This window comes from Pteronotus mesoamericanus, unplaced genomic scaffold (assembly GCF_021234165.1).
Source record: "Pteronotus mesoamericanus isolate MK-2021 breed Mesoamerican mustached bat unplaced genomic scaffold, CSHL_Meso_final contig_68, whole genome shotgun sequence".
NCBI classification, from domain to species: Eukaryota; Metazoa; Chordata; class Mammalia; order Chiroptera; family Mormoopidae; genus Pteronotus; species Pteronotus mesoamericanus.
In genome coordinates this window covers 21489664-21505636 of record NW_026555234.1, presented here as the reverse complement: position 1 = coordinate 21505636, position 15973 = coordinate 21489664, and positions in this window count along the sequence as shown.

Below are 15973 nucleotides of genomic sequence, written 5' to 3'. Positions count from 1 at the left end.
TATTCATCTGTGAAACAGGTTATAATGATAAATTTTTCAAAAGATTATTTTATGTTTAAAAGAAGGAGAAGGGCCAAGTCAAGGAACAGGTAGAGGACCCACCCATGTATAAAGCCAAAGTGGGGAAGGATTGAGGGTGGGGGGGGGGGTGGAGCAGGGGAAAGTGGTAGTAGGAAAATGGAGACAACTGTGCTTGAAAAACAATAAAAAAAAATGAAAAGAAAGAAACAATGCAAATATTGTAACTAACAGCATGCATTACATTTCATGGGTGCTCAATAACTATTATTTTTCTTCCCTTTCTACTTTCCGTTGGCAACAGTTTATTGAGCAACTGCCTTATACGTGGCAATATTTAAGAATCAGGAAAGTAGCCCAAAGATTATTGAGATCGACAGATTGAAAATAAACTATTAGGAAAGTAAAATGACAGGAAACAGAATGAGTAGCTTAATTGTGGCACTCTGGAATTTTTACCAAATGCTAAATTCCAAGACATTCAAACTAGACCATTGAAAAGTTATTTGAGGTGGCTATAAAATTTTACTATAAAAAATACTTCCTGACTTTTAGCATTTTTATGCCTATTCCCTTTCTCAAAGCATTAAGGAAGAAGAATTGAAACCAATAAATAATGGGCAGTGGATAATCCCTCTCTTATTTATCCTTTCTCACTCCTAAGACAAATACTATGTCCAATAGGAGATGATGACAACTTCACATTCCTCTTTAATATTTTTGGGCATACAGATTACATTGCTCAATCTTCCTTGCAGATATGTGTTGCTAAATTCCTGAATTCTAGCCAGTGATATGTGCTATAGAATAAATGGTTGTATCCTCCAAAATTCATATGTTGAAATCTAATCCACAAAGAGAGGGTATTTGGAGGGGGGGCCTTTGGGAGGTGTTTAGATCATAATCGTGGAACCCCCGTAAATGGGATTAGCACCCTGATGAAAGAGACCCTGGAGAGCTCCCTAACCTGTTCTGCTTTGTGAGAACACAGTGACAAGAGATCTGTCTATGAACCAGAAAGTGCGCCCTCCCCAGACACTGAATCTCCAGGTGCCTTGATCTTGGACTTCCCAATGTACCCAGAGCTGTGAGAAATAAATGTTTGTTCTGGATATGCCATTCAGTCTATATTCTGTTTTATGGCTCCAATGGATTAAGACAGTATGTTATTTGAAGGTGTGTGCCTTTTTAACACATGGGCCATAAAAACCCCGTTTGATTTCTTAAATGGATACAATTGCTGCAAAACTTAGCAGCTTAACATAACCACTTTATTTTTGTCAAATTTTTGAGGGTCAGTGTTGGGAAACGTCTTGCCTGGTTTCAGGAACTGTAGCTTTGCCAATAGGCGAGAGGGCCCCAAGGCTGAAGCTGAGCAAGGAAGCCATAGGAAAATAGGCCACTGAAGAGACAAAACCTGTCCCCCTGGCGGGGGCACAGCCCCTGCCTCCCTCACATCACCCCTCTTGGCCCCTGAGGATGGCTGGTTAGTCAATGATAGGTAAGACCCCTAAGACAGGCACAGTCACATAGGGGCCATTAGGGAAGGGCTTGGGGGACCCAGAGAAGAAGCAAAAGACCCTCACCCTTTGGCTTTGTTATGGCCGCAGCCCTCATTCTATCTGAAAGACGTCTCCTTATCTCTTGGCTGCTCTGCTCCACCCACCTGGCTCAGGCGTGAAACAATACTAAAGGCAGGTACAGGCTTAAGCTGGATCGGCTGGTTTCCGGGAGAATTACCCTCCTCGCAGCATGCTTTGTTTTTCCTCAAGTTGTGATAACTGGCTCAAGATGGGAAGGAAATATACATTATTCATAGACCATGACCCTAAACCATTTGGCACTCTTATGCTTACTCATCCCAGACCCATGCAAATCGGTGTGTTCTTGCCCCTTGTCTTCTTCAGACAGCACTTATTATCTGTAAACATTAACATGCTGATGTAATGAGATTACCTGTACATTCCTACTACATAGCCCCCACTGATAACCCTGTCAATAAAAGCCATTGAGCACAGGGACTTGGGGTATTCTGCTCTAGAGGGAATCACCACCTCCTTTTCCTGGCAGACCGAGAAGTGTCTGGAACAATTTATTTCCCCATCCATGGCAACCTGGAGCAGCTCTGCTGGACAGAGTCTCCTCCCTCAGGTCAGATGTTCGAGAAGATACTGGTTTGGCTATTCTTGAGTAGAGTCTTTCATGAGATTACTGTCAAATGAAGTGTCCCCTGGACTAGAGATCTTAGGTCATTCACATGGCTAGGTGTTGGTGTTGGCTGTCAGCTAGAATTTCAGCTGAGAATTATGATTCTACATGGACCTATCCAGTAAGGTAAAACAAAGTAGCTGGAGTTTTCAAATAATAGTTGCTTCCTCCTGGTGGAAATGTCTTAGGAAAACAGGGAGGAAATAGAACCTCCTTTACTGAATGAGCCTTGGAAGTCACATAGCATTACTTCTACTACACTGGATTGATTGAATTCCACCCAGATTTGTGGGGTTGCAACCAAAATCAGGTCTGGCTGTTGGCCTCTATGAAAGCCAATACTCAAGAGGCGGTTGCTGATACAAAAGAAAGTGGTTTATTTTCAGGTGCCAGCCACCTGGAAGATTGGGGACTTATGTCACTTAAGCATCCTATCTCCTGGAAAGATAGGGGACTGATGTCACAAAGCCCATCTCCACATCTCAGTGGAGGCAGAGGTTTTTATAAGGAGGGAGAGGGGAACAGGACAAGGTGATCAAGGGAGGGGGTTGAAAGGTTCTCTACGTGCAGAAGAGCACAGTCCATTCCAATAAGGCAAGTGATGGTCAGGTGGGCGTCATCCTGGTTTAGTCATCCCGGCTTCATGTCATCTAGACTTTGTCATTCTGACTCCACAGCTGAAGGTCGGCAAATCTCCTGGAGCTAGGGTGCTTAAAGGTCAGAATCTGTATCTTTTGAAGCTAGTTTCTAGGGTTCTTATACAAACATGTTTTTCATCTACAAGCTACCTATTAGTCAGCATCAGCACTTCCAGAAACAATGTCAAAAGATTAGTGGGGTGGGTTACCATTTCCCACCATTACAATTTTCCATTGTTACAGTTTGGGGGCATAAACCTCACATTTTGATAAAAGTATCAAATAATCTGGGGGCCATTTTTAAAAACATTCCACACTTTTTTCTCTTCCTTGAGTCATCTGCATATTGGTGTCCAGGGTGACATCGGTAGTCAAATGTAGAATTTGGAAGCGATTTTCTTCGCTTAGATCCTTGAAGAAACTACATGGAGGAAGTGCTCAGTCATTCATTCCCATTATATAAGAAAGGCATACATTACTATTATTTGTGTACTAAGGTATGTTTTTATTTTATTTGCTCTGTCAGCCTTTCTAGCACACACACTCTCTCTCTTTTGAAGAAACTCTTTTTATAATAAAAAGTTTTGGGTTTATAAACAACACACATTCTGTGAAATCCAGAATGGAGGATATAACGCTTAAAGTGTGTTTAAGAAAATATTATAGCTTTTTGTTAAAATTTAGAGAAAAATAAAATGATTTATAACATTGTTATTATAATATTGATAATTGATGATAGTGAACAATTCTAAGTTTTATTCATTTGATTGTTTTTCCATTTATGTGGTGATGACTGTTTTGTTTGTTGCAAAATGTAATTGTGAACATACTTTGGAAATATACTACTTATATAGTATATGAGGTACAATTAATTTTTATTCATAATATAAACTTCCACTTAGTTTAGTCTTTTATATTTTTACTCAAAATTATGTTTACATTAAGATGCTCAAATTCAAATGTCTTTCATTTTGCTTTTTAAAATGCAATTATTTAGCCCTGGTTGATGTGGCTCAGTGGATTGAGTGCCAGCCTAAGAACCAAATGGTTGCCGGTTCAATTCCCAGTCAGGACACATGCCTGGGTTGCAGGCCAGATCGCCAATGGGGGGGTCCGCAAAAGGCAACCACACATTGATGCTTCTCTCCATCTCTTTTTCCTTCCTTTCCCCTCTCTCTAAAAATAAATAAATAAATAAAATCTTTAAAAAATACAATTGTTTACAGATATTTGCCTTATTCAAAGAGAAATTATTAGTTAACTCTCATTTGAGTGGCTTAGGAAAGTTGTTTAACCTCTCTATGAATCTTCTTAAGAATCATATGACTAGCTCTAGCTTGGTAGCTCAATTGGTTAGAGTGTTGTCCATATGCCAAGGTTGCAGGTTTGATCTCTGGTCAGGGTGTATTCAAGAAACAACCAATAAATAAGTGGAAAAAAAATTGATGGTGCTCTCTCTCCATCTCTCTCTGCCTTTTTCTCTTTTTCTAAAAAATTAATAAATTGAAATACAAAAAAAGAATTATAAGGCTAACATAATTTGCTTCTATAATTTTTGTTAAGATTGATTTTGTTAATGCAAAACATCATATTGCTAGCACATAGCATCAATAATTATCCGTTGTTTTTTGGTTATAGTTCATCATCATTTAATACGTACTGAGAACCTACATTATTCCAAGCTCCTGTGCATATTTCATAATACACATAGTGTATTTTAATTCACACAATAACTTACAAGTTAAAAAAACATTTTAATCATCACTAAGAGATAAGTAAACTGAAATTCATGAAATTTAAATAACTTTGTAAACCAATAATAGAAGCATGCTTGAAACATAATTTTCTATATAAAACCTTTATTTGTACATAATAGATCTGCTTTCATTTTATAAAATGAGAGCATACATTTTTTTTCAAGATCTCTGAAAAAAAGAAATCACCCACTAATCCCACAGCAAAATTATCTTTACTTTGTGAGGTGTTCACATAGTAATTTGATACCGATTACTCATCATGTAATTCTAGTTATCTGTGTGTGTATGTGTGTTGTACTAGTTTGTAGCCCCTCTGAGCTGTGCTTTATTCTTATTATTTTGACTACAATTATTCCTATCATATGTTTCATATGGCAAGTGATCAGTAAATATTTATGACAGATGTCTGAACCTTGAACACAGTTTCTGAAATGGGAGAGCCATTGGAGAGAATTAATGCTTAGGAAGTTCTAAGATAATGGAAAGAATACTAACTTAATGCCTTCCCTATCTTATTAGACAAATTTTGCTGTAATTATTTTTGTAGTGAATATCTGTATGAAAATTTTGGCGAATCTTTTAACAAAACCTCAATTTAAAAGGCCTAGGTATAATCATTAAGTTCTTAACTGTTTGCTGTGTAACACTGATAACATTTTATTATGTGTTCACTTATGGTTAAGTGAAATGTTTGTAAATAAATGTAACCACGGAGACTTTTCAGCTGAAAATACCCACACGGGTTTATCAGGAAGGGATTATCATGGAGCATGTGGTACTTCCCAGGGGCCTAGTTAGGACTCTGTATTACGACCGACTTTGCACTGGGAACTGTCAGGAAAACTCAAGTGTATTAGTGCCTCTTTGGCTCCCCACTCCCATCTGTCTTCCTTATTGAGTCCCTCACCCCAAAGTATCCACTGATCTAGCTGGTTAAGCTAGTTGCTACTTCTCTATGATAAGGCTAATCTAGTGAATCTCATGGCAGATAATAATTGCGTTTGTAAGAAGTTATTTTCTTTCATTTCTTTCCTATATAAGTAAGTTCTAAGACTGAAAAATGAACAAGTCAGTCTTTATCTTCTTATTTCTCTTACCAACTTCCTTATGATACTTTCCATATGAAAAGTCTCAATTTCTGAAGTTTTACTTGGCTATGAGGGAAATGAAATGAATTAACTAAAAGACTATAAGGGACGACTCACTTGGTTCAATTATAATTGCCTAATGATCATCATTTTGCATTTCAAATAGAATTTAACAATGATGTAAGTGACCAAGAGGTCAGCATAAACCTAGAGCCAATTAACAGTTAAAGAAATGAATAAGGCATTAAGGTTATTCTAAATAAAAGTAAAATTGAGTAGACTTTCAACTGATAGTAAGGAAGTTGCTGTACTTATCAAACATAACAAGATTTATATCAGTGATTTATGCATACTGTTATAGTAAACTGAATCAATATGAAATTGTGGCATATATGTTAACCAGCATCTTTCTCAAATTATACTTTTATAATGTTATTTATATTATTTTGCTTCGTTTTCTATTTTTATTAACATACATGAAAATGAACAATTTCTCTTTTTGATGCCTGGTTCAGGCATAGCTAATAGGAGAAATGGCCTCCTGAGTAGACTGTATGATTAAAAATATATTTTCACATGATTCACATGATAAGCTTTGTCTGCTGATTAAATTATAAGTACATTCCACAATAAAATTGACAGAAACTTCTTCATATGAGGAGTAAATAAATAATACTAGAATTTCCCTTGACATGCTGTCAGATAGAGGAAAGATTTTAGGGGAAACATAAAAAAGCGTTCAGGAAAAGTCGGAGGGAAGTACTAACTTTTGACATGCGTAGAGCAAATACAGCTACTAGAAAGTGTCAGCTTCAACGGTTACAGCTAGAACAACTACATTGCTGTCAAACTTTTAACATAATTGTCTTTTCTATTTAGGGTTGCTCTTCCCAGCATACATTCTGAAAGCAGTGTGCTACCTGCTCTAAACTGTAGGAGCCGGAGAGTGTTACCATGATTTAGGAATCAGACAACTGACATAAGAACAATGATTGTCCTCAGAATACTTGTAGTATATATTATTTAAAAGGGTGAAAAAAGGGTATCCTTTAACCACGGATTCGGACCTTAGAGATTATTTCCAACAGTAGAACCATTCCTAGAAAATAGAGAGTTTCGTCACTGCCAGGATGCTGCTGAAAACCCTGCACTGCGAGGAGGTGAACCAGGTACAAGCAAGTGTTGCCTCTGTCATTAGGGTTAAAAAAATGAATCTTCTTTTACAAATTTATTTTTCTCACCACTTTATATGCATATCTATTTAAAAGAAACATAAACACACTTACATATCCTGAAAAACTTAAAGACAGTGCGGAGGCAAAGATTAGAAAGAATTACTTTTTGGCCTTTAGAGAGTAGTTTCTAAAATGGGGGCTGTGAAAAACACATAGTTTAATTAGTCTCTGAAGTGGCTCACAGCACCTTAGTCTTAAGGAGTAAAGGCAATTATTTTACAAACTTGATATGTAAGATTTATCTCAAGGATGCTTATGCTTTTAAAGGTGGAATATATGCTACAAAAACTGAAATATCAGCTGGCACATCAACAAGATACAGTTCATCTTAAATAACATACATTCACAACATTTGCCTCCTGTAGTTTACACTGTTTAAATGACCATTTTTAATGTATACTATTGTGTTGCTCTAGGTTCTTGATTAATAAAACATGTAAATCACTCCAAAGCTGTTCAACTAATGTAAAAACACATTTTCTCATTTAGCAATTATGACTATGACAATTTAGAAGTTTAGAAAAATGGAGTTAATGGAGAACTTACCGTGTGCCTAAGAGTGAATATTAAGCAGTGAACACACCAAGTGTCCAAATTCACGGATTTTATATTCTAGCGGGAAAAGCACAAATTAATAGTTAAGTAAATACATAACAACACTTTACATAATAATTTCTAGAGAACAATGTAAAGTAAAAGGATCATGAGTAATAGAAGATGATTGTGCTAGATAATGTGGTCATCAAAAGATGAGTATATGAAGATAATATTTGTAGAAAGTGCTGAATGAAATGGAGAAGCTCAAATGAGTTTTAGAGGGAATATAGTTTAATAAATAGAAAAGAGCATATGAATTATTCCTGAACAGAAGCATGTAACTGTAGAGCATGAGTTTGGATTTGGTAATGAAAAGAAATCATACCAGTGACTATAAATAAATGGGATATAAAGAGAAGAATTTCAAGGACATATTTTTAAGAAATGTAATTCATTCAACCATCATCTTGTGTTATGAAATTTTTTCTACTAGCCATCAAAATGTTGCGTCATTTTTCAAATAAATCACAGAGTACTATCTTTAAAAAGTCAAATGAGCTTTTCAGAATAAATATAATATATTGCTTTTCAATATAAAATTGATTAACTTTGTTGTAAATTGTTTAACCATAGTATCATTATTCAAGTGTGATATGGAAATGAGTTATAATAATATTTTTCATGATAATTTTATGAAACTAGTCATTAAAAATGTCTGAAGTAAAAATACACAGAATGAATGGAACTATTTGTTTATAAAATAATAGCAGGTGCATACTTTTATTTTCATGAAAGGCACAACGAATGCCTATCACATGTATGTTCTACCAAATACCTCACAACGGAGTTGGACAAACTTACCAATGATCAGATTATAAACCAGTTCTTGACACTGACAATAAAGTGCTAAATTAATTATTTCTGTTCACCATTGAAACTTCTAGCTATGTGAGATTGAAATAATATCTCACACATTTGTAAAATCTGTTATTATTTCTTAGTCAGATAATTTTCAAACGATGATTTTCTTTCTTACACACACACTTTTTCCCTGCCTCTCTTCCTTCCTCCTTCTCTCTCTCTCTGCCTTTCTCTCTCCTTCCTCTAACCCTGCTTTCATCACATATCCAGGTCTTAGACCGTATAGGTGGTTAGAGTTATATAATCATATGGGCTAAGTCAACCTTAACTGCATCACATGATTCTGATGCAAAGAAGTAATTCTCCCCAACAAAGTGATGATGGGATGAATACTATGCTGGGCAAAGCAATTGATGTTCTCATATTCTGTCCCTTAATTGCCCCATATATGTGCAGCTATCAATGTGAATGAATAATGTGGTGCTATAATAGGATATAAGTAGGATATATATACACTAATTGGTACTTGAAGATGTACTACACTTAAAGTCCTCAATAATTACACATAACCTCCCAAAGAGTGAACAAAAAGACTGTAGAGAAAAAGGGCAGGTAGGGGCAGTAGAAGCCTATTGAAGTGTTTAATAATAATTACTGGATATGTATTTGTGAAAATAATTATCACCTTCTATTCAAAACTTAAGGGGAAACCTTGTCATAGTTTTATAAATCTTGCAATCAAAAGCAATAAATACTCTTTCTGATATAGTAAGATAGGCTGACATTTAGAATGTGGCTTCTGAGGAAATGCTCTTACCAGATGTTTTAGAATTGTAAGAATTCTGTATATGGGGGAAAATAAGTGGAAAGAACCAGGAGTCAAGTCTATCATTTCTTTGGCATTTTTTGTGTGATCAATATTTCTGCTCTCAGTTGATACAAAACTCTTGATCATGACTTTTCTTTGGCGTGTTCTCTAAACTATTAAATGCTTAGTTAGCATTCATTAGTTTTTCTCTGTAAAAGCCTGAGGAAGGCATGTGTTTCATCAACTTTCAAAAATAAAGCTAAAAGTATAACCATTAAAAAAATTCTGTATATAAATGTGTTTAGAAATCACTGCATATTTTAGTCACCATTCCTCTCTTTAGAGGTTAACAAAAGCTATTCATCTGGTTCTGCTAAGTAGTACAGAAAAGCAATTAATTTTGTTTACCTACAACTTCCTAAATGTATTTGACCAAAGACACAATTTTCTGGTGTTACAATCCTGTGCAATAATGGCTCTTGAGGTACAGTTTGGGAACAATTGTTCCAGGCACATTTTAACTTTACCCCAATATAGAACATTTGTGTCATTTGTGTTCTTAAAAGTAAAATTGGAATTTTTAAAGGGAAAGCATTGTTCAGAAGTGCCAACTTCTGAATTTGGAAGCTTGCAGAATGATGACTTTTGAAGCTAAGAGCTGAGGTTTTTCTTGGTAAAATCCTATTTAATCATAATCTCTTAAAACTTCAGAAACATCTAGGGAAGCCAGCGAATAGCCACAGGGATTCCAAAATGAATGCTTTCATTTGTGGCATCCCATTGGATCCTGTAAACTTTAACCATATTTCTCATGTCTAGATTTTATTGTTCTTAGACCCTGGAGATGCACGCTCACACATATTTGTAAAATCTGATATTATAAAGTTAATATCTGATATTATAAAGTTAATTCTCTTTAATCTACCAGTAGTTTCAACTGCTAAATTTGCTGTTTTATCCTGTATCAGAAGTGAGTACTAGAGGACGTTTTTTTTCTGAAGCTGTTGACTAGGACTACAGACCAGAAAGCTTGATAAAATGCATTTCAAATGTGCAATTATATTTAGGTATTTTATTCATGTGATTTTTGTTTTTTAGCTCTGTAGTGCTATTTTACCAGGTGGTAGCCTATAAAACTGGATGATGGCATAAGTGGTGTGAATACTTGTAGGTATTTTCACAGGTATTTCTTTAAAAAAAAAAGATTTTATTTATTTTTTAGAGAGAGGGGAAGGGGAGGAGAGAGAGAGAGAGAAATCAATGTGTGGTTGCCTCTTGTACATCCTTCACTGGGGCCCTGGCCCACAACCCAGGCATGTGCCCTGACTGGGAATCAAACCAGCGACCCTTTGGTTTGCAAGCCAGTGCTCAATCCACTGAGCCACACCAGCCAGGACATCACAGGTATTTCTTCATCTCAACAGAGACACTATATTGTTCCAGTGAATATTTCAGGAAAATTGGTCTGTGAATCCATATGAATTGTATGAAAAATATTTATTAACTTTTCTTAAATATAGTGTAAAAATGAGAAATATTTCCTCATAAATTATTATAGCACATCACATATGTAATCACATTAGAAATATGTGTTCTTGAAAAAGGCCATAGAGACAACCTACTGAATGACAGGAGATATTTGTGAGACTTACATTTCATAAGGGGTCAATATCCAAAATATACAAAGAATTTATGCAACTTAATATAAAAAAACTCAAATAAAATGGGTAGAGTACTAAAATAGACATTTTTCTAAAGAAGACATACAAATGGTTAATAGGCACATAAAAAGATGTTCAACATCACTAATAAAGGGAATAAAAGAAAAAAAACCTGCAATGAGAAATCACCTGACACCTGTTACAATGGCTATTATGAAACAAACAAACAAACAAACATAAAACAAATGTTGATGAGGATGTGCAGAAAAGGAAACCCTTGTGCACTCTCGGTGGAAATGTAAAATGGTTCAGCCACTATGGAAAATAGTGAATAGATTCCCCCCAAAATTAAAAATAGGACTACAATATGATGAAAATCTATTTCTGGGTATTAACCCAAAGAAAACAAAAACACTAACTTGGAGAGACACATGCAACCATTTGTTTATTGCAGTATTTTCTACAATAGCTAAGATATAAAAGTAACCTGTGTCCATCAATAGATAAATGGATAAAGGAGATTTTGTACATATATACACGAAATATGTATGACTCAGCTATAAAAATACTAAAAGCTTTTCATTTGCAACAACATGGATGGCCCTTACGGGTATTATGATAAGTGAAATAAGTCAGAGAGAGACAAATACTGTGTTATTTCACTTATATGTGGAATTTAAAAAATAAAAATAACAAAAAAAAAGCAAATAGAAACAGATTCATAGATACAAGAAACAAACTAGTGGTTACCTGAGAGGGAAGGAGTTGAGGATTGGGTAAAATAGGTGAAGGGGATTAAGAGATACAAACTTTAATTATTAAATAAATGTCATGTGGATATAATGTACAGCACAGGGAATATAGTTGTTAATATTGCAATAATTTTGCATTTTGACAGATGGTAACTAGACTTGGGGATAATTTTGTAATGTATTATCAATATCAAACCACTATGATGTACCTGAAATCAATAAGGTATTGTATATCAATTATGTATCAATAAAAATACGCAAATAAATACATAAAATAAAAAGTCTTTTGGAGGTGGTGTCTGAGGTCACCAGCAAAATTTATTAAGAGCAATAGCTCTTACCAACTTTATTAAGAACAATGGCTCTGAGGACAATTTACTTCATCCCTTTGACCATCTGCTTACATACCAATGAGATGGAGGCAATGCAAGAGCCTACTACATTGTATCGTTACAAATAAATGGGATACTATAGGCAAATATTTTGGAGCAGTGTGTTCTAAAAAGAAGTACTCAATTTTTTTTATTACTGTCTATAATAATCTTTCTCTTTAGCTCCCTCTTATCCCATTAAACCTTATGAAGCTGAACTTTTAAATGGTTTTCAAACTTGGCTGTATATCAAAATTTTCACAAATAATTGTAAAAAAATGTTAAAAACTAACCACAACAAAACAAAAACAGATCTTGAGATCCACCCATATTCTTTCTGAAGTCATATATTGAATTGAGGTTCATTGCCATATGGATTTATATCAAGCTTTCCTGATGAATCTTATGAAACAATGTGAAGTCAGGTTTGCATTGTAAATATGTTTTATCACCAAGCTATCCTCCTATTTCTACTTTTAGAGAAATACCTCAAGTTAATTTCCTTATTATCATTAAGGCTGGCCAATAGTTTCTGTTTTATAGATTCTGTAGTTTCCCTGCCTTTTCTAAAAAAATCTCATAGAGATTATAATTTTATAAATGTTTAAAAATATTTGTTATGCATAGTACTTTAATATCTTTAACCCACTTTTATTTAATAGATTTCTTCCTGATCAATATGCATATGTAATTTTCCCAAGCTTTAGGTTGACTCTTCTTGTCTTCAAATATTTATAACTTACTGTGAAGATTCACTACTCAGAAGTCTTCTAACAATATTTCTCATTATTCTTAGAAACTTTGCTTGTTTAGCAAAAAAAAGTTTTACTTCTAGAGTAGGGGTTACTTTAGTCATGCTCTCAAACTATACATACCTACTTCCTTTTCTTAATTAATTAAACATATTACTGCTTTAAAAATGTAACTGAAGATTTTTCTTATTATGAGGTATGGCCTACAGTATTAAGTTTTTTGAAACTAGAATTGACTTAGAGTATTCTGTTTGAACATTATGAAGAACATAACTGATTTAATACTGTTGGTAGTATTAGTGTTAAATATTAATGGTTAATAATCTATGTTAATTTTAAATTTATAATTGTTTAGTGGATATCCATCAAACAGTGGAAATAGCAGTATTATGATGTGGAACTAACAATGTAAACAGTGAAGATAGGATTTTTAAATGAGATACAAATATAAGTTTCTTAGAGAAGAACTCACATGTCGAAGGTATGAAAGAGTGTAATATTTTTTAGATATTGTTTTTTTCCTCTGAAACATGGATCATTGATATCTTGTGAAAAATGGGTAGAGGGAATACATGAGATGGGGAAAGCTCCCAAATTCTGTCTGTGTGGTTCATTAAATAATCCTAATTCAAGAATTAGAGTGCAATGAGAGGCACTGGCTGTAGAGATTTTATTAGGGATAATTTGTCTATTCCAGTGAGGTGGGACATAGCGCAATGAGCCTTGGGACTCTTAATTTACTATTAGGCAGAATGATGGCAGTGCTGGAGGCTCAAGTAGAACTGATGACATTTAGAGTAGCACTTGTCAACACGATCACCTTGTTCTTCTCTCACAGCACTAAGTACCTGGATGGGTAAGGATGACTGATGGCTCTCAGAGTGATCCAGGTCCTAATTCCTGGAATCTTGTAGCAAAAGGAACTTCGCAAGGTACTTAAGTCAAGGATCTTGCAATAGCGAGATTTTCCTGGATTCTGTGGTTGGGCCATAAATATAATCAAAAGTGTTTAAAAGAGAGAAGCAGAGAGAGGTTTGGTTACAAAGAAAGAAGGCAATGTGGGAACTGCAGCAGGACATGTGCTGCTATCTTTGAAGATGGAGGTAGGGGCCAGGAGCCAAGGGGTGTCAGGAAGATAGCTCCAAACCCTGGAAAAAGCAAGGAACTGGCTCTTCCTCTAGAACATCTGGAGGGAGCATGGTCCTGCTGATGCCTTGATTTCAGCCCAGGGAAACAGATTTTGGATGGACCTGGGAAAGTGTGATAGTTTTAAGAGAAGTGTGCTGTGTTAAACCTCCGTAGGTGTAAGAAACTAAGGCACTGTGTTGTTCTTAAAAAGATGAAGTGTGGGAATTGACTGGGTGCTGACAAAATAAGGCTGCCCAGTAGCATGGATGGACAAGAAACCTAGGTAATTGAAGATATTAATGACAGAATTGAATTAATGACAAAATAAAGTAATTTATTCAGAATAAGTTGAGACTAAGTAGATAGGGCTGTGAAAGTGAGATACAGAATTAAAGGGAAGACCAAGGCATTGGAAGGCTCAGTGGGTTGAAAAAGGAGGTAAAATGAAAGTAAGAATCGAGAAAGCCTCAAGGGTAAAATTTTGTGGTAATCAAGCATTGTTAGAATTTTAGAATCCATAGATGGAGCCCAGCATAAGGCAATGGAGGAGTGTGGAGACCCTCAGACTGAAGGTCAACGTGCTGAGAATTGAATATGTTATTCTTTTTAATACTTTGTTATTCTTTTATCTGTTTTTCCTCCTAGAAAACAGTGGAAGTTTTGTATCTGTTTTTATTTATTTAATTATTTCAATATTACTTTGAAATATTTAGGATTTTACCTGTATTTTACCATGATAAAAAAATGACTCTATGAAAATAAAGTTGAGAAGTTCACAAACTGACTCTCTATAATTTTTTATAGGAATATGGAAATGTTACTCTATTTGTATATATACAATTTATTGTTAATTTACTAATTAAATTTATTGTATGAGTCTTCTTTTTTTTTTCCTTAAGGCAATAATACCAGGGGGAAATTGGCATCAGTTTTCCTAAAAATGTACTAACATATAAAGAGAGTATTGAGAGGAAACTGAAGATTTATAAGGCTAGCAAGATTTATAGAACATCAGCAGGAAATAAGTAGTACTAAAATAAGCCCTTTAACAAAAGAGTCTTTTTATTCTTTCTGGTCTTTTGAATCCAATTTTTTGTGACTTATTCTAGTGATTACTGCAAGAGTAAGTTATTATACCCTAGTACTCACAATTGAGTTGTCCTAGGTCAAGAAGTACTCAAACGATATACAGAACGTTCTGTGCCCTTGTCTCATAGATAAAAGATGCCCTGTGTCTTGAAAAGGTGATTATTTCATATCATATATTTTAAAGTTATTAGGAGAAAAAGATGGCGGAGGAGTAAAAGGGAGTCACGCTGACCTCCTCCCAAAACCAAACTGGAATTGCAACTAAATAATGGAGTAATCACCTGGAAAGCAGTGGAGCGATAGTGGCAGAGGAGCCTTGGTGCCGCGGACAGTGGATTCGACTCTCACACATCCCAACGGGTGAGAATTGCGGTGGAGGCTCGACAGGCTGGGCTGGGTGCGCACGGGCACTGGCACCAGAGGGACATTTAAACGGCCAGTTAGCGTCCCCCCGAGAAGAACGGGGTCTGAATCATAAACAGGAACCCCTAAACTACAGCAGCTAAAGCCGAGAAAATACAGACAAAACACAACCCCAAAAAGCTTAGGGGCACTCTCTGCCAGAGACAGGTGGCTGGGGATGCAAAAAGACATTTAAAGGGGCAAACGCAAAAGTTGCAGCGGCAGCCACCCTCCTTGATCGCTGGGTACAGGCGGCAGCAGGGTGGGCTGGTGCCTGGGAAAAGACTGGTGAGGAAAACTTTGTGAAGAGAACTGACTCTGTGGCCGGTGGAGCCCGGGTGATAACGCACCTCCCACTCTGCAGCTACCATCTCGCTCAGGCATAAGGGAATCAATTAACCTGCCTTTTGTGCTCTCCGCACACAGCTTGTACGCCTGTGACCTGCGGGGCTGAGTGCAGACTGGCTGGGAGAGCCTTGAGGAGAGACTGGAGATGGAGGCATTGGGGAAAGAACGGGAGGAGGAACCGGGGAGTCCCGACTCCCTCCCTGTTCGGTAGTCTCCATTGTGGGCTGGAAAGGCGCGACCCCAAAGAGGCAGAAGCGGGGCGCGCATGAACCAGACTGCCTGCGATTGAAACGCAGTCCGCACAGGGGTTGGATCCTCGG